This window comes from Amphiprion ocellaris, chromosome 8 (genome assembly GCF_022539595.1).
Source record: "Amphiprion ocellaris isolate individual 3 ecotype Okinawa chromosome 8, ASM2253959v1, whole genome shotgun sequence".
NCBI lineage: Eukaryota > Metazoa > Chordata > Actinopteri > Pomacentridae > Amphiprion > Amphiprion ocellaris.
In genome coordinates this window covers 30,305,710-30,326,467 of record NC_072773.1, presented here as the reverse complement: position 1 = coordinate 30,326,467, position 20,758 = coordinate 30,305,710, and positions in this window count along the sequence as shown.

Genomic DNA, 20,758 nt, shown 5'->3' with positions numbered 1-20,758 from the left:
GGACGTAAGACTTGTCCACTGGGATAAAGTCACGGCTGTAGGCTTGCACTAGTTTGATGTGGTTCTTTGAGTGTATTCCTCGAACTTGAAGACTATGGATGTTTTTGCTAGATATGATTGTGTCAATGGCTGTCATAGTACTAAGTTTCAATTTTACTGGATGAGCATCAACATTCAGTTTGTTCAGTAAATCTTCTAAGACAAGCGTTGAGTCACTCTGTGTGTCTAGTATTGCATATGTAAGTATTTCTCTGTGTGGCTCTTGTATTGAACACACAAAGACTGGGACGATACTCGAAGTAGCAGAAGCACGTTGTGTTGATGTATGAGATACAGCCTTATGCATTTCCTGGTTCGCAGGTTCTTCTGTGGAAGTGGAGCTATTCCCTGCTGCTTCCACAGGTCTTTGTTTCCTGTCTTCGTGCAAACAGGTTGGGTGACGACGGCTACATATGTTGCATGTGTGTCACCTCTTACACTCTTTGGTTATGTGACCCTTTCTTAGGCACCCAAAACAGAGCCTATTTTCATGTATGAATATCTTTTTGTCTTCACCACTCTTCGCAGCGAAGGTGGGACACTTCGCAATGCCATGAGCTTCACTTTTACAGACAGAGCAAGGTGATTTTGGTTTGCTACTGTATGTTTCTTGTTTTTCTTGAGCAAAGCTCTTTGTTTGTGTATTTGTGTTGAGAGCTTTGGTTCTCTTTGGTGACCTTTCATCTGTGGCCTTGAAATTTATCAATAATGGAGAAGCAATGGGGTTACAAGCAATCCGTGCCTCTTTGCTCAGGAACTCTGTGAAGCAGGCAAGATCTGGATAGTTTCCAGAAGTGTCAAGTTCCTCTACAACAATTCGACTCCACTTGCGCACGATCCAGTCTGGTAGTTTTTTGAGCAACTTGTGGTTTTCCTCACAATCGTTAAGGATAGCTAGTCCTTTGACGTGCTGGATCGCTTCAGTGCAGCCTTGGAGGAAGTCAGCGAACTCCCGTAGTGCTAGTGGATCATTTGTGTTGATCTTTGGCCATCTCATGAGCTTATCTCGGAAAGCCTTTTGTATGATGAACGGGTTCCCATATCTGTCCTGTAAGACGTTCCACGCTCCATCGTATGCAGTCTCTGAATCTCGATAAAAGAAACTTTCTACAGCTTTACGTGCCTCTCCAGCAAGATAATTTTTGAGATAAAACATCTTCTCACTTGGTGGGAGGGGTTTTCTGTCAATAAGAGCTATGAATGACATCCTCCAGTCAGTACACCTTAAAGGGTCACCACTGAACACGGTTGGTTCAGGGACCGTCAAGCGGTTCAAGCTTAATGAACTAGCGATTGCTTGAGCAAGACTGACAGATTCCTGGGTCATTGTCACTTCAGGACGAGATGTTTGACAAGGTTGGAATGATGCAGCATCTGGATTCAATCGAGGTTTGGTTTCCATTCTGTAGCAAGCAGAGTTAGTTTGGTCATTAATCTTTTCATCATGGGTCTCAAAACCTTCAAAATCACTATATGCTCTTACACAAGCTGCTGCTATAGCTACATCTGTTGCTGCTTGTAACTGCTGCAATTTTGTTCTCTCTTGTTCCAACTGTTGTTGCATTTCCACTTCTTTTTTTTCATTTTTGACAACATTTTTGCCTCTTTAAGTTTCCATTCACTCTCTAACTTGTGAAGATGTGCTTGAATTTCTTTCATGGCTTTTGCTTGTTCCAGCTTAGCGGCAAGCTCTGCTTGTGCATCTACTCTATTGCTGTGGGAACTGGCTGAGCTGGAATGGTTGCTTGAGCTCTCAGATGACTCTGAGTCTACGGTTTCAGTTATGGTGTGGCCAAAGACAGACCCATATTCCCTTTTGTTTAATCTTTCTCTTACTCTTTCTTTCTCAAGTTGGTCATTATAATCTTGATTAATAGTCTCTAGACGGTTACTAATGAGGTCACAAATTTCTTTTGTTAACGTAACACAGGTGTCCATTTTGTTGACGATCTCTGGCGTGGTGTTACCGTTGCGTAGGATAGGTTCATACTGCTGGCTTACATCATCATGCTTTGCTTGAATGTGTTCCTGTAATTTATTGAGGTCTTCTGATGAGCAGAGGGTTTTTAGTTTGGTCCTAGTCTCCCTTGCTACCAGTTTCCAAGAGTCATAGGTCTTGTTGAACGTCTTCTTACGTTTCTTCTTGGTCATGCATCTCTTGGCCTTTCTCTGTTAACTTTTGTTCACGTGAGCTGAATCAGACATGAGTGTCTGTAAGATTGTCTGTCCTCTCTGACAGGAGTGACATCTTGTTTGTTTCTTCAGCTGCTTTAAGTCGAGTGTAGCCTTTGATTGTCCTATGCCTGAATTAACACTTGTAAGCTGTAGTTATCTTTTACCACAGAGTAATATTTATGTCAAGCATGAACAGATTATGGACATTCAAAAGGATTTTTAGCCTAGAACAGCAACAACAAAATGTCAGAAATAAGCGCTGCAAGCATTAACAGCTAAAGCACTTCACCCTTCAGACCTTTTCAATAACACACGTTATCAATTATTATTATTCCACAAACACATGTACCTTGAAATATTCACCAATTTCAGAACTGTTAGGAACTGGGAATTAGCTCACAAGTATTTTGACCTCACAATACCATGTTATAAGGCACTTCAGTTATGCTGTAAGCTGGCGTGTGTAAATAGTCCCTTTTCAGCTTCTTTGCTTCTTGCTATCCAGAGTCTCTTTTGCATGTAGTTGTACCTTAAGCATGCTGTCCATTTTAAATCTTGCCTGGATGCAGGAGTTGAATGCAAGCGAAGTAAACCGGCTGTAACCAGGTTGGCAGTTGGACTTCTCACCAGGGATGGCAGGACTGGTGTAGGGTTAAGTTTTCACTGTAGCGGCCCCTTGGACTCATTCAGCAAGACGCAGAGAGTTTCAAACGGGTGTTGATTTATTCTCACTCTCGACCATACCATAAACACCGTGAAAACTACAGAATTAAACAGAATACAAAATGCTTCACTGTAGTATCACAAACAATTCACGTTTATATCATGTTTACATCCAATACAAATAAACGCAACTCATCTGATAATAATGCATATTAAACATTTTCATACCTCATTCCGCCGTTCCAAGGGCGCTAATTTAAGTGTTAGCCATCAGCTAGCATGCTCTCCAGCTCGACATACACACACACACGCCGCCGCTTGGAGCTACGAATACAGTATAATGAGGTAAATCACAATGTAAACCCTTCCTTAATACAATTCAAATAGATAAACGTGATGTATAACTACTGTTTTTAGACAGTTTTTTACCGTTTCTCCGACGATGCGTGAGCACAACGTTGTTTACACAAAGAAACAGGAAGTTCGGCGTCACAACAACCGCAGAAGAAGAAGAAACGCTCGCTTAACAAAATAAAAGCGGAACAGACCACAAGGTGGCACTGCAGGACTACAATGTCTTTTTAATACATAAACAATATTGTGCAGGAGAATAATAATACAATTTATCTGACATTTACATAGTTTCCGTTTTCACGCCGTCTACATCAACGGAATGCACTGAAACTTTGCCCCCACTAGCTTAGCCTCGCTGTAGCATGCAGCTCAAAGGGGCGTGTCCTATCTACTCATTCATATCTATGAGAACAACGGTGGCTGCACATAAGGACGCGTGACGTTGAGTAGCTGCGTAAATACCATTATATACAGTCTATGGTAAATACGTATGTGAATCGCATCATTGGCTGGAGCAGCAAGTCACTGGTCACCCACTGACTCACACTGAAAAATAGCACAGAATGAATTGTTACGTGTTTATTTTTAATTTAGGTTGGATTTTTTGTGTGTGTGCACAGCGCAGATTTTCTGTGCGCGGAGACCGTGTCAGCAGTGCGCAATTGCGCACGTGAGCAGCTTAGAGGGAACAGTGCCAACAAGCATAAACGATGGATCAAGGAGGCCATCGAGATCAGGAAGCGGGCGAGCTGCTCCATGAACCGGGACTAGGGGGTCTACACCCTCTAATACCTGGGACTCCATCCTCCAGAGACCACCGGACGGCGGGGGGCGTGGCCTATCTGACAGATTCTGACAGATCTGTCAGACCGGTCACCTGATAAAAAGGACACGTCAGCACACGTCAGATGACGCTCTGAAGAAGACTGCAGTTGCAGTTGAAATACGTCAGCTAAGGTAAAACCATCTTATCTTTGATTTGTCGGTGTAAAAGAAATAACGTTATGCTATGATAGTCAACGACAAAATGAACATCATCCAAATATGTTAAAAGTAAATGGGAAAGAGAAGGAGGAGTGCTAATATCTGAAGAAGAATGGGAGAGTATTTGTAAACTACAATGGAAAACTACTCATTCACACAGCTGGAGGGGATTCGGGTGGAAACGTATCATGAGATTCTTTATTACCCCTGCACAAAAGAGACATCAAGGCATTGGTACAAATTGTTGGAGGCTCTGTGGTTGAACTGCAGCCAATCATTACCACATACTCTGGGGTTGCCCGAAACTCGCATCTTTTTGGTGAGAAGTTCATAAATGTTTAGAAACTGTATTTCAAATAACTATTCCATTTGACGTTTTCACACTGTATTTGGGAGCTGCAGGGCTACATATTCAACCTGCAGCAGACAAATACTTAATGAAAACGTTACTTGTGAGAAGGAAGAAGGCCTTGACTAAGAAGTGATTACAACCAGATGCTCCAACATTAGATGACTGGTATAAAATTATACACGACATTTACATTTTGGAAACACTGACATTCTCTGTAAAGATGCCATCAGAGACATTTCTGAGATGGTGGACAAATCGGGTCAAATATATGGGTCTACAGAGACCAGACTTACTTTAAGTATTCTATAAAAAAAATGATTGCACAGGATTACTGAAAGATTGCGTTGTGAGGGTATCTTCATGAATAGATGAGTGAGAATGACAGCTTCTATGTTAATTTGTTTTTCAGTTCAGGAATGTATGCATTTGCTTAAAAAGTATTTGAAAATGAAAGGGAGAGCAATAGCTGACAGGTCAATATCACTGAAATGTGTCTTAGACTATTGTGTGATATTATACATGGTATATATGTGTATATAGATATGTGTAGTTTTTGAATGATTTGAACTAGACATGAATGTTGGACTATGTATGATCTCCTTAATAAAAATAAAATTAAAAAAAGAAAATAATACAACCATTTCTCCAACAAAAATCAGGAAGTTCACCCCAAAAAAAGCCATCTGGGACATAAAAACCTATGAGATCAGATGCAAGAACTATAATTTGAGAATAAGGATTGATTCAGCAAATGAAGCAGGTGAAATAGGTCATAGGTCACTTTCCAAAGGCACAGGGGTAATGACGACTTATAGGAAAATCTGGCTACATTGAAACTGTACTATAAAAACAAGTTGTAAAATATTTAAACTTGCATTTTCAGCTTTAATTGTATAACCTTCACTACACTACTTGTTAACAACCAGAAGTGTATCTTCAATAAACCAAATGCACAACCACTCCGAACAACAAAAGCAAGACCATGGTGCACCAACCAAGAAAAAATAATGAACTCATAATTTATGCATAACATGTAAGGCCACGTAATGTAAATTAATGACAGACCATCCAACCTTGAAGTTGCTGGAAGGACCATTTCCTCACTATAGAGATGCTAGTTGCTCTCAGAGTTCCTCTCTTAATATGCTGAGGAGTTAACAGCAGCGCAACAGCTATTTTTCAGCAGAATGCAAAGAGATGGGATTATTACAGATGAGTTTGTCTGACTGGCTAAGTAATACAATAAACTTATTTGATAAAATGCTAGATGCACTTAAATGCATTACACCCAGTATGTCTGCAAAAGCATCACTGTCATCTAGCGCTCATACTGGACCTCATTTATCAATATTTGCTTCAGTGAATTCTGCTGGAAGACGCTGAAAAGCTGGAACAAAATATTGGATCTGATGTGCAACATTTCAAGGCTCAGTATTGATTAGTTTTTGTTTGTGGATTCTAAAGGAATTTGGGCAGGGCGTTGCTTGATTAAAAATTAGTTGTGCTTTTATTTTGAGCTCACTGAGAACGTATTTTGGAATGCAATCTCAGGCTAAGGTCACTAAAACACAAAGGAGAATTCAAATTACATTCTCAAATATGTGCTTCCATTTTACCTCAAGTTTGCAAAATTGTGCTTAAAATACTGCACAATAAGTAGACATCTAATTACCTGAGCTTCTTGCATTTACTTTTCTCTCACAACCTCAGGCCACAGATTTTTCCCTGCCAGGTGCTACACTAATGCAGGAGGTGGTTTGCCCAGGGGTGAGGGAGGTCAGGGGCCAGATTTAGGAGGGAGGTGAGCGAGGAGGTGCCCGCAAACCGGTGGAGGCACTGCTCCGAACACTGCAGCAAATGAATCGCCAGGGTAATGGAGACAGAACTATTGCAAAATTAGGAGAGACATTAACTGGGGTATCAATAAATAAACCTCTAATTAGGAAAAAAGAAGCGGAGCGGAGCAGCAGCAGCAGCAGCACAGGGGGAGAATATCAATGGCACGCTCACATCTGTATGCAGGCACAGCTCTCTGGTGAGGGGCTGGGCCTCACAGGGGCTTCACCAATGGCACCGGCTCACCAATCCATTCCCGACTCGCCCTGGCGGAGAGCGTGCCCACACTTTGACTGTGCAGTGAACCCATCGCACCCTCCTCCCCGTCTTCCAAGCCTCCATTCAACTGCAGCTCTCAGTTTTTCCACCTTCTTCTCTTCTCTTCTTCTCTTCTCTTCTCTTCTCTTCTCTTCTCTTCTCTTCTCTTCTCTTCTCTTCTCTTCTCTTCTCTTCTCTTCTCTTCTCTTCTCTTCCTTGAGTGTGCCGCTGTGCTCCATGACTTCACCATGATTGATTGTGGTGGGGGTCCTCCACTCCCTCGGTGACAGAGAAAATGGAGGAGGGAAAACAGGAAAAAAGAGAGGGGAATGGGCAAAGCTAGGAGACGCTTAGAGAGCGACTGTGACGGGTGAAGGGAAACAGAAGCAGCATTTGTGTACGTACATGTCTTTACACATGTGGGTCTCCATCTATTGGCATGCACAGGCCTCCAGTAGGATGCGTTCATGTCGATAAGAATCAAAATCAGCCGTTCCTGTCATGACATGCAGGTGTGTATGCAGCGTAAGGACTAGTTCGGCCAGCAGAGGGATGTGGAGGTGAAACCTAGGTGTTGGTGGAGGCTGGGGGTTGAGGGGTGCGTGGCGCTGACCGCTCCCTGTCTCTCCCCCTCTGTTCCCTGGAGGGTAATAAAGACTGATGACACTGATGCTGTGCCATCCGGCTCCACAGTCTCCACTGCACAACCATTTGCGCCATCATTTATCCCGCTCCCCCCCCTCCCCGCTCTAATTCTGCTTTAATAACCGCCAGCTCCATTCATCAGTGTATTGACGGGCATGACAGGCGGTGCGGCACACACTAACTCCCTGCCCTTTACTCGCTCACAGCCGGGGTCAGCACGAGGTCACACAGTCAATAATCACAACACACCTCACTGTCACCTTGGAGCGACTGCATGCCCTGCATATCTATCCTCACGCATGCCCAGGCTGCTCATTGACTTTACTGCTTAGCACTCAGCGACGTGCACATTTCTTGTGGTCTCAGAATCTATGGGCAGAGTTAGAACAGCACCACAGGAAACATGCATAACAGAGGAAGTGTTGATGTTGCTCCACTGGTGGTCCAAATATGTGAACGTGGACAAAGAGAACTCATTTAACAGAGTTGGATAATTCCATCACAGCAAAAAATACTTCCCACTGTACTCAAAAACATTCTTTCAACACAGTAATTCTATCGTGCAGTGCATCCTGTTTACAGTTTGCTCTGACGACTTTGTGTTTTGAAGAGGATGGGCTTTTTTTGGGTGGGGGGTGTGAGTGACAGTGGGCAGTCATTTGTTACAGGTGCAGAGCCTCCTTCTCTCTCCTTGGGCATTCACCTCTTCATATGCAAAACATGTCCTGCTGTCCTCCAACTCCAGCACAGTTTGCTGCCTTGACACGTTTTTTCTTCATTTCAGCTTGACAGTGACATTTATGTTCATTTGCTCTGTGCAATTGTGAAGCATCTGGAGAGGCTGTTTCTCTTTTTTCTCCTCCCTCACCTCTTTCCCTTTTTTTTCTGTCCTGACAAAAATATTAATGCACATTTGCATGCCACAGTGACTAAGCCCTTGATGAACAGTTGGATTTTTGGGAACACACAGAAGAAAAATCTCTATGCAATTAAACATGGCACGAAGACCGAGGAGTGCAATGGAGTCTACTGTTTTTTTTTTTGGATTGATTACAATGTGAAATTCAGGACATAGCCAGGATCAGTGGCACTGGGAACCTACACCAGCCCATGAATCTTGTGATGCTGCTGAGTGTGGTGGTGCTGGGAGTTGTGGTGCACTGGGGAGCTGAACATGCTGCACACAGCGCTGAACCAGGTGGCACCCACCCTTCTTCCTTCTCCATGGTCACATGATTTATCCCCATGCTCCTGCACAATTCACAGTCCCTTTCCTGACCCCTTCTGCTCACACAGACACACAAACACAAACATTACAAAGGGACAAATAAAAGGTCACGTGGGGCACATATGCGGATTTAAAAAAGGCAGCAACTTTTTAAAAAAAATTCACTGTAGAATACATACTATGCAATTAAAAACAAACACATATGCACACACATCTCCCCACCCCCAGCCCCATTTCACCTATCCTGGACAGAAAGCCGCAGCAGCCAGGGGTGCGGGTGCTGAGGGCTCTAATCTGCGGTGCAGGTCCCATCGGCAAGGATCATTGAGCTAATTAATAATGTGGCACAGAGAGGGATGGCAGTCATTAAGGAGCCACGGCTGTGTGTGCTGAGATGCTGTGGGCTTCTGCACGGGAGTTTGCATGCGTGTGTGTGTGTGTGTGTGTGTGTGTGTGTGTGTGCGTGTGTGTGCGTGTGTGCGTGTGTGTGTGTGCGTGTAGAGCAGATAGAAGGGCGGGTGGGTGCAGGGAGGGGGCACTGCAGACACAGGGAATGACTCCGGCATGCGACCCTTTGATTCATAACTCACAGAGGCCAAGCAAACATGAAGACACACCATTATACCAGGCACACGCTCACATATGCAAACACACATGTGGTGTGTTTATAAATGCATGTACACAGCAGAGACACACTTAATTTCCTGCAGCGAAACTTCAGGTGGACTTTCTGTAAGGGTCAGGCAGAGTGCAGCATAGTAGGATTTCCTCGTGCCTTTTATATCAATGAAGACAACTCCGTGTGTTATTCCAGTTAGACTACACTGTAAGTCAGACACAACCACAACAGCACATTGCTCCATGGGGCTCTGTATAAAACACTACTGCACCAGCAGAGCCTATCATTTCCAGTCTGCAGCCATATGTTAGGAGGCACTGTATACATCGCCAATATTTACTATAGGCAAGGGGACCAGAAGGCTAAGAGCACTTAGTTGTGTGAGGCAGCCCAATAGCTCAGCCTGGGCTAATGAAAGGAAACAACAGGAGCAATTAGCAGTGTAAACAAACAGCTCGCTGAGCCCCCAGTCTCCAGCCTCCCCCCTGACAGCAAAGGGACTGGCAGCCTGGAGTAGGAGGTAATTGGGGGAGCTAGGAGCCGAGACAAAATCAATGGCAACGCATGCACAGACACAGCACGATTACTCACCACCCTGCGTCACAGCCCCGGGGACTCAAACACGACAAGATATTGCAGCAGGTTTGACCCTGCCAAGTTTACACTCACTTCAGGAAATGCTGCCTGACTATACCTCAGTGGTGTTTACATGTCCCTTTGGTCATACAAGCACCGGTAAGAAAGACAGACAGGCAGACACACACTCACACATAGGAACCGGCACTCACATTGACAGCTGACACAACACAGTATACAAGCATTACACTTTGACCACTGGCCATACAGGGGCCTAATGACCTTCCTCTCAGTCTAATTGATCTCATCTCGGTGCCATTTATGTGTCTGCCTGTACACTACTGTCTCCTACTCACTCACTCATTGGGAAGTATCAGCGTCTACAGTGCGACCATGTGGCAGCGGCCTGCAGACAGCCATGCAGAAGCCGTGGCCATGTACGTCTCCTCCCTCTCCCTGAGTGGAGCCGCAGGGCAGAGGGGCATCACTAATGCAGAACGCTGGCTGGGATTTCTACTCTGCAGGGCACGTTCGGCTGCAGGCGTGAGGCTTCTGCTGTCTGAGTGCTGGCCAATACAATAATCAGCAAGAGAGATTTTCCTGCAGAGTTTTACAAAAGTCTACCGTACATCCATTATGGGATGGGAAGTACAGGTTTTATCTGAATCGAGACTTGTTGGCTCCCATCCTGGGCACCAAGATGGCATAGTGAGTAGCAAGGGCTCAACAGGAAAAGCATTCAGTTTCTTTACTCATGAACAAGCACAACTACCTGAGTGTAAGAAGTGTTCCATTACAAGTAAAAGACCTGACTTCAGAATAGTCTACACAAGCAAATATGCATTTAATATTATGCTTAAAATGTATGTAGGTACCAAAAGCAATGCTCTCATTATGCAGAATCACCTCTTTCTCAGAGCTGTATTGTTGCATATTTTATTAGAACTGCAAATTAAAATTCATAAGTTCATAAACGTGCAAGAAGTCACTCATGTTTTGGAGCTAACAGTTTCATATAATGTGTGATAGTTTACTCTGCACTGTCTTCATGTTTAGTAGCTTTACTGCAAGTGCATTTGATGTGGCCTTTTTGACACGGATTAACACTTTAATGTCAAATTGCAACCCAAGACAGAGCTGGTCAAACAAATGTAGTTTAGTGAAAGTAAATCTATCTAAAAAAAATGCACTTATGTACAGTATTTGAGTAAATGCACTGTGAGGCTTTCCACTAGTGGAACACGGCAGAGTGTGCAGGCTGGGATTGACGCTTTGTGTTCAATGCTACTGGTACAAAGCACTGAATCCCTACACATCTCCTGGGATGCTGCAATGTAACTATGTGCTCTGCCCTGCCTGTGCAACGAGAAAATTTGTTAAATGACTTTACAAGTATCACATTTTTATTGCCATTATTCCATTTTTACTGTCAGTGATGGTGGGAGTCAGCAAAATGCCAAAAGTGTGAGGGCAAACTGAAAGACTCACAACTGTATTTCAGCAGTGATTCCACATGGACATGAATTTTGAGCTCACACCGCAGCTTAATCTGGATCTAAGAGACTGATTCTGTCATTTATGACTCAGAAAATTGGAAGGGAGAACACTACATTCATCACGTGCTTCAGTTACATTTCTGATTTAGTGGTCAAATGGATGGATATTGCCTCTATTAGTCCTCATTATTACTGTAAATTCGGCAATACCGCCAGGTCGGCTCAGTAGGGATTATGGACCATTATTAGCAGAGTGGAGACAGAGACAGAGATACCTTCTCTGCTAGATGCAGATCGGGCAAAGTAGAGGGGCAGGAAGGAGGAATGCAATCAGGCTCCACATAATGTTAATACAGGAGACAGAGCTCTGATTGGGGTGCAACACAGTGCCATTCAGCTATACTTAACAACATCCTCCATAACAGCATCCTTCGTTTCAGAGAGCCAAATGTCTGGGTGTTGGACGATGCACAAACACACACACACACACACACACACACACACACACACACACACACACACACACACACACACACACACACACACACACACATACTGCCCTCCAAATACCAGTGCATTACTGCCCTGGCGCTCATTGACAGAGCTGCCACTCACCACGAAGATGGATGCTCCTCCTGGGACAATTCCAAACCTCATTCATTGACTCATTTGTTTTGCTGATCTAACTACCTTTGATAACAACACTGAGGTGAGTGCATGTGCTCTCGAAAAAGGGGGGGTGTTTGCATTTTGGTGCCAAACTGTGACCACAGTTCTCCCTCCCTTGGCACTGTAAAACACCCTCATGGGAGACGGCTGAGTATTGGTACAGAATTAGAAAAGCCTGCAAGCAATCTTTTTTCTTCCTCTAACTTTCCTTACTCTAACTAAACTACAAGTGATGCTCTCCCTCATGAGATGCTACACAAATAAATCCTGTTGCTCATTTATGCATGTTTCCCTCCAAGTTTCTTGATTAAAAACATGTAAATGGCTGGTCTAAGATCCCAGCTTCCCTGAGCATTATATTAACCTAAAAAAGCCTTTAAAATTTGCATTTTCATTCGATTCAAGGAGGCTCGGGGATTCTTCCAGCCACCAGACCCCATTCTGCTTCACACCTCTAAAAACATCTTTATCTCCAATCAGTCTCCCATTGGAATGTGTCACTAGCATGGTCTACACACACATTTCACAGACGACCCCGCATTCATCACACACTCCCAGCCATGTCGATAGTCGCCTGGCTGAACGGGCTCATAATGAATTTGAAGAGTTGCACACCTATAGCAAAGTCATTTACTTTATCAGTCCGATAAAAGGAAGTGATAAGATAGTGGCTTGGCACTGTAAGAGTATCAGCCTCACTCCGCTATTCATCTCACCAAGATCTACAAATGGCAACGCTCATCCCTCAAGGCAGCCGCACTCAGCCTTTATCTATAGAATTTAAAAAATGGCTAATATCTCATAAGAATGTGTGCTTATGAAAGCCGCCATTTCCATATCATTATCAACCCCGGGTGTCTGACTGCCATACTAAGAGGGCCGTGTGGCCTCGCTGTATCTACTCTGCTTCTGGTTCAGGGACTGCTGGCAGAATACAGGTGCAAATATGATTTGGGCCTATTCCTCTTATGAAGTTGACCCCCTGTAATTGACACAGACACACTGGCAATTTGATTAGCTCTTCCTGGTGCTTGAGGGCATTTGTCCATGGCAACTTCATCGCCTGTTTCATGTATATACCTCCACCTATTGGTGAAATCAGGGAACGGCACACAGAGCAGAATAAAGCAGAGTTCCCTTAATTCACAATGTGTGTGGAATGAGCTATTGGGCCAAATCAAACAAAATTTAACTGCCAGATCACAGCTGAACAACACATCTAAACCAGTTAATTGTACGTGCTCCTATCTGCAGGAGGAAGAGAAAATAATCCAAAAAAATATAGAACAATACATAGATTTTGTTATCTTTTTTTATCATTTGTTGCATTTTCAAACAGTCCACATTTGTATCTTTTTTTCCTCGTGCTTCTTTCTCTATTTGTACATACGTACGCCTCTTTGTGTGCATCTGTGTGTGGGAACTTGCACATGCAATGGCTGGCATTGCGACTTGGAGGTGTGCGAGTGAACAAGTGTGTGCGTGTCTGCGGCCAGCCTCTGTATGGGCGAGTGTGCATGTGTCACTGAAAGTAGTTCACCCCATTATTACAAAGAAAACTGATAAGAGCCTCTTCAAGCACTTGAGATAAGCTGGCTGGCTTAAGTGCACTGACATTGTCACCAAACATGCAAGGCGTAGGAATGTAAGTCAAGAAAAATGGGGAGAAAACACACACACACCACACACATCACACACACACACACACACACACACACACACACACACACACACACACACACACACACACACACACACACACACACGTACACTTCGAAAGCAGATTCATTCACAGCGCCGAACAAGAATGTGCTCAATACCAAAGCAGTGTGTCACATGAAGTGAAAATTACTGTACATCGATTCATCAAGATACATCATTAGAGCTGTCAAACATCAAAGGCTCTCTGATCACAGCTCATTCTTGAGAGACACCAATAGCCTCATTTATCATATTTGTTTGAGCAAGGAGAGATAGAGCGAGGCAAGATGAGAAAAAGAGAGAGGAAGAGACCAAAGAGAGCGCTCAGGGAAAAAGTTAGGAAATGTAAAGGAAATTAATGCTTAAAGGAATGAATATATAAAAATTAAATGGAGTGAGATACATGAAAGACGAACAGAAAAGAGAGACAAATAGCAAAAACAGACAAAAATGACATCCAAACCGTGCGAAAAAATAAAAGCGGTCATGGCAAATGAGAGATAATTAATAGCAAGTGGTAACAGAGTTTTTTAACAGCCCTGTTTGTAGTTGGACACCACCTGGACTGAGCTGTGGCCCCTGAGGCTCTCCAACCTAAGCATGCTGGTTCAGAGCTTCACACACCTGCATGCACCAAAAAATGTGCACAAGCTACTATCTCTCCTTCCATCGTATTATTTTTATGAACTGCATCGCTCACCCTCACCTTTATTTGACCTCACGAGGCTTCCAGCACATCATTCACTTCAGTCGAGATTTATGATCATTTATCATTTTATTAACATGGGAAACATTTTTGGGGGGGATTGTATTGCTAATTTCTATCCAAATAATGCTTGTAAGAGGACATCTTTAAAGTTTATGCGGCTCATGATCAAATGGTTTTTATACATCCCCAGGCTCTTGTATTCTCCAAATTGCTTCAATAAATAACTTGTATGTCTAATTATGCAGCAATTAATTGCAGCCAACATGGAATACCCATCAATCTTGTAACTTGAAAAAGTCTTTTCCAGCACAGCCTGGCAGTCCAAATAAGAAATTTGATTAGATTTTGCAGGCACGCATGGGATTGTGTATATGTGTGCCAGTTTGTCATTATGTGTGTGTGTATATGAGTGTGACTGCATGTGTGTGTGTGTGTGTGTGTGTGTGTGTGTGTGTGTGTGAACATGTGCAAGTGCCCGTGGAGGTTACAGCCAGATCACAGAAGAGAGAGCTCCATCCCAGCAGCTCTCCGCAGTCTGCTCTCTCTGCCGTCTCGTCCAGTTGCTATGGCAGCAGCAGTGAAGGCTGTATCCATGGCCAAAGGAGGAAGCTGGCATCCCCCAATAACAGACCTCCCACCCCTCCTCTCTCCCCGTCTCCCCCTCGCTAGGCTCCTGACCCGCTGGTGAACCTGCCTGGGGGTCGGAGGTCAATGGCTCCGAGCTGCAGAGTGACAGTGAGGGATGACGAGGGAGAGAATGAGAAGGAGAGGAGTTACACCACACAGATGGGGAGGAGAGATGAGAAAATGAAAAGATGAGACCAAATTTGATTACTATCAAGAGGTGGGGGTGCGGGTGGCGATTCTGCATTTTAGAAAATGGCTGCTGTTTTGCCGAGTGTCTTTAAAATGGAGGTGGAATTTTGTTGACTTTTCTCAGCTCTGTCTTTTTTTGGGGGTTTTTTTGCGTGTTGTCTTGTTTGTGTGTATGGATGTGCGCTGAGGTGAAGGGGTTTGAGGGGAAGGAGACAAAAGACAGGCAAGAGAGGAGGGAAGGGGAGATGGATTCTTGCTCACTTCCACTTTTTTATTGTTTATTGATTCTGTGGGTGTGTTGGGGTCACAAGAGAAAGTGTTGTTCTCCATCTGAGGAGAGTAAAGGTATGTGTGAGGAGAGTTTTCTGTGTATTATGTAGTCAAAGGGGGTGATATGGTTTCGGGGGGGTCAAGTGAGTTGACCCCTGACCTCCGTGCCTTTGAGAGGTCAGACAGTCTTGGGTTTACTCAGAGCATCACTTCCTCACCTTGAAGATTTGTGTGCTTTCGTACCCAGGGGCCTTTAAAATCTTGTTCATCATCGACTGTCACTTGTAATTTCCCGTAGCAACATTTGTATGCAAACACAGCAATGATATTTGAACATTATTCCATTTCAGCGAGCACGCTCCACACTCACACAGCCGGTTTGCTAAAATCTTTCATGGAATGACCACCAAATATCCATAGGGAGCGTAAAGACAGAAGAATGACGAGGCAGAGGATACAATCCCCCTCCCAACCCCCCTGGACACACACACACCACCAACACCTGCACTGTTACAGCCCGGGATAATACATTATCATCAACCCTGCTGCCAATATGAACAAGCAAATCACCCACTACTGCCTCAGTTAAGCATCACCCCAGTAAGCAGGGAACGTTCCAATATAACGCTTTATGTTATAGATGTTAATCAAATGTTTTAAGGATATTTAGAATTTCAAGCATTGTTCCTATGAGGTTAAAAATTAACTAAGAAGTTGAAATGTTTGAACATTCAGAGGACGTTTGGAGGATATTTTTTTTTATTATGATGACAAAAGAAGTTGGTCAAGATGCTATCGAGGACTACAAAACGTTCTTGTAATATGATACATTGCCAGAAGGGATTTGAGGATGTTTTTGGGGTCTTGCTCTTCAGAATATTTCCAAAATGATAACAAGCATTGTCGATGCAATGTTCGGAAAATGTTTTAGCAACCTTTTAAAGCGTCTTCACAGAACTTTGTCCCGCCTTTAAGAAGAACACTCTGGAAATTGAAAGACATTACTAGAACTTTGCAGAACTTTCCAAGAATGTTATTAGAACAAAAAAAAAAGAAGCTGGGACAGTGTCATTGGAGAGAGCACAGTGGCTCCTTTGAATACTGTGAGGATAACATTACCCCCCGGTGGATAATGTTTGCAACTGCACTCTGAAACTCGAGTGAATGTCAACAGCCACCAGTTCAATTAATCTCCATCCCTAACACTTTGTGGTTCATACAGCAGCTATGGAAGAGGGGCTCCAACACTCTGCCTGCTGCCTCTGATACATATGATTTGTCAGCACCATCAGACATAACTGTGTAATTTTTGTCCATCTTCATTGCTATCATGAAGTGGTATGGAGTTCTGTCAGTGCAGTCAGTTAGGACTGTCAACCAGAGAGCCACACAGTAGCCCACAGGGCAGGGCAGAGGGTGTGTGTTTGCTTTCCACACACACACACACACGTTCAGGGCGCTATGCAGACACTTTACGCAGTCCTTCCTCCTCTCTATGCTGCTGCTGCTGCATTCTTTTTCTTCTGCGTGTTCTCCAGATGTCGTGTCCTCTTCGTCACCCCGTTCCTTTGCTCCGCTCTGCTCGGTTCCCCCGCCCGGAGACTTGTCACAGCCCCTAACCGCATCAGGAGCACTGCTAGATTGGATATACATGATCTGTCCATCCATCAATGGAGGAGAGGGAGAGGGAAGGAGAGAGAGAAATGGCAGTCTATCTGTGGAGAGTGAGATAGAGACACAAGGAGAAGGAGAAAAATAGGGATGGATCATCCCCTGCAAGCATGAATCTCTACACGCCAAAGAAAAATAACATTAAAAGACAGACATAAACAGCGGCATATTAAAAAGGCATCTTACACAACACGTGCATGTAGGCACCTCAAACTTACACTGGGCTTCACAGAGGGATAAATAATCCTCTTTATGCAGTGCAAGTGATGCTTGGATTTCTTATTAGTTGGTAATGGGATTTGTGATAATGTAGTTCCGTAGATAAGTGGTCTGGCTTACAAAACCAGGCATTCTCTAAAAAAGTGCAACAAAGGTCTCTGTGTTTTTGTCCCTCAGCACCTGAAGGTTGGGTTGGTGATGCTGAATCACCTCTCCATCCATTTTCTCCACTTCCATTCTGTGAACTGAATGAGCTGGAACATGTGTTATGGCCCCTATAAAATGTGTTACAACGTGGGCACACAAACCTCTGGGAGCTGAGCTAACACTTGGCTCTATGCATTTTTATCTGCACGTGTTCCACTGTGGCAAGATTACACCCTGTTGCAGACCTTGTTAATCAAGCAGAGTCAGGATCTGTGCAGAATGATGAGCTGATCTGTGTGATCAACATTCGCTCAGCGTTGTGTTTTGCATGTGAGGCTTCTTATTACAGTTGCAATCATTTTGTTCACACTATATTTAGATGTGATTATGCTATTTAACACAATATTAATACCAACAATAATTCTAGATGCTATTGTATCATCTGTAAAACTTACATTTCAAATTACTATTTTTTCTACAAATGGCAAATAAATAAATCTAAAGACAAAATATCCTGCTGCAATAAAAACAGAGCAGCTCTCACCATTTTTGCTTGTGCTATTGCTTCTCATAGCTACAGACAATGTACTGTCATGTATTTGTTTGATGTTTAATATACAGTACGAGGAGGGTTCAATCTGAGGTTGCCCTACCACTCCATTGTTCTATGGTGTGATATTTATCTATGTCTGCTGCTCTATCTTTCCAGATGATGCGGTATCACGAGCACATCTGTACATCTCCTCCCTTTCCCCTCCATCTCCATCTTGCTCTCCTTATTCTCTCCATCTCCTTCTCCCTCTCCTTTCCCCCTGTTTTTCCTCACACCTTTACCTCTGTCTTCTCTTATCTTTCCTTCCATTTTCCTCCCGACACCCCCCTCCTCCTCCACCACCTCTCTCTCCCTCCATCCCTCTCTCCCTTTCTCTCTGTCCCCTCTCCTCTCTTGCTCTCTCTCGCTCTCTCTCTCCGCTGTGTTCTGATGAATTGCCTTCCCCTCCCGGTGAACTCGACCGATAATCCTGGGGAAGCAGTAAAAGACCATCGATCAGCCCTGCAGACAGGCCCACAAGCCACAGCACAGGAACAACACGCTAACAACAAGCCTCTGCACTTGGCTCTCAGTGTATGCATATATGTGCATGTATGCATGACCATGTTTCTGTATACATGCAAGCATTTGCAAACTTGATGCATGCATGTAGTGACAGCAGGTGGCATGAACAACAGTCCACCTTGAGACGGAGGATTGCATCATATTAGAATTTTTGTTAGTCTGGTTCTTCACACATGTGAGCCACATGCAGTAATGAATTGAAGAGAGTTCTCCATCACTGCTGCTTGTGTTTCATGTGCTATGTTTAGCTGCGTGTGTCACCGGCATGCTTAGCATACACTGAAGTGTTCCCTCTGTGCTCATCCCCTGTGCTTCCTCACGTGATCCCCCTCCTGTTGTGAGTCATCCTCTTGAAATGTGCGCATGTTTGTGCTAACATGTATGTCTACGTGCATATACAGCAAGTGTGTGTCTGCCTCTTGGGTGTGTATGTTTGTCAGCATGTGTGTATAGTATTTATATATGTATGCAGCACACGCAGAGGCCATAAATCATCTGGCATTCTCCAGGCCCATCCTGAAGGAGAAGGGTAGAGAATGCACATGATCTTGGGCAAAGCTTGATGGCTATGAAACTGACCAATTGATTGATTGAAACAATTAATTTTGCACCATGCTTTTATGGCTGAGAAGCCAAGTGATCATTAGTTTGCAACAAGCAAGTGAAGACAGCTGGATTGTTTTATAATTTCCCCTGAAACATTATAGGAGTAGCTACTGGTCTGGGCTTAGGATAATGATAAGCTACCAGCTATTGGTTTAAGTTATATGACATGATATGATAGCTTGTAGTGTGCAAAGTCATGTATGAAGACCATTTGTCTTCATCCTCCATTTTACACACAAAAATAAGCCAACTTGAGCGATTCAAGCACAAGGCAGCCAATGGTCATTATTCTATCCCCTTAAATATGACAAATGGATGACTGCTTCTATTGAATCCCATTCTTTACATGCCATATTACAACGTACTGCTGTTCGCCAGTGTGGAGGAGCTTGACCATAAAAAGCCAGTTGCTTAGAGAATAAATCTCCACTTTGACAACCGGTGAACTGCTTTTCATTGAGGAAACTCACCATTCATACTTTATCTCCCTTTTTATTTTGGAACTGTTTGTGAGTTGTCCTTCTGTGCCTTTCTCTTTGCTGCCTTTGTTCCTAATGTACTGGCAAGGCTGACATCATTAAGCCCTGTATGCGGCAAACACATTTATGTCCTATTTTCATTTTTCCTATTTCATTTTGCCGTGATACACCACAGCACTGCCACCAAAGCGGAAAATAAAGCCCCTGTCAGGCTTGAAGCCATGTGCTCTTTGTGAACAAGGTGACACCTTGTGGACAAAGCAAACAACTGCAGCTACAAAAGCTACAAATAGAAAAGGCCTACTGACATACTGTGCAATGCAAGCTAGTTCCCAGCAGAGAACAAACCTTTAGTTATCTGCAATTTTAAACTGAGAGGAGATAATGAGCCCCTTGCAGAACAAAACCAAAGCATGCACACCACTCCACAAACCTCAAAAGACACCTGCAACAGGTATCACAAGTGTTTCACAAGTATGAGGAGGCGTTACTGGCCCTGATTCTTCTAATACCTGTGGAATGACTTAATGCGAGGGTGTGTATGAAGGTACATGTGTCCCTGTGTGTTTTCCTGAGAGTGAAACGCCATCACAGACATTGACAGATCGCAGGGGAATGTTCAATTGCAGGTTGTTGCGTCCTGCTGTCATTGGGCTCATCTGTCACAGGGCAAGGCTAGCTGGGAGGCAGGAGGAGGCAGGAGTGAGGGGCGTCACTCCTCCCAGAGATGATGATCACACCGGAGCTCCTGCCAAGCAGGCTGCTGGCCCTGTCTTGCTCCTGTGGTCCCTTGGAATTCTTCTCCTTCGCCGTCAGTTCCAGAGCAATAATATTGCAGCTTTGATAGAATGCACTGCAGACGGCAGTTTGAAGCAGAGAGGGATTTTCCCACTCGAACACACTGCAGTTCTGTGTCTCTATCTCTCGATCTTTTGGCCGTTGTGCTGTGTTGACTGCACAGAATCTTTGTTGAGATTAATTTGGCAGCTCAGGGGATTATTTTGGCTGGATGATGAGACATTTCTCTCTACAGATGCCACACACAGATACTCTGCTTGGAGATGAGTCAATATAGAGCCCTGCAGGAACATAACTGATCTGACTTGCTTTCTCTCTCTCTCTCTCCTTG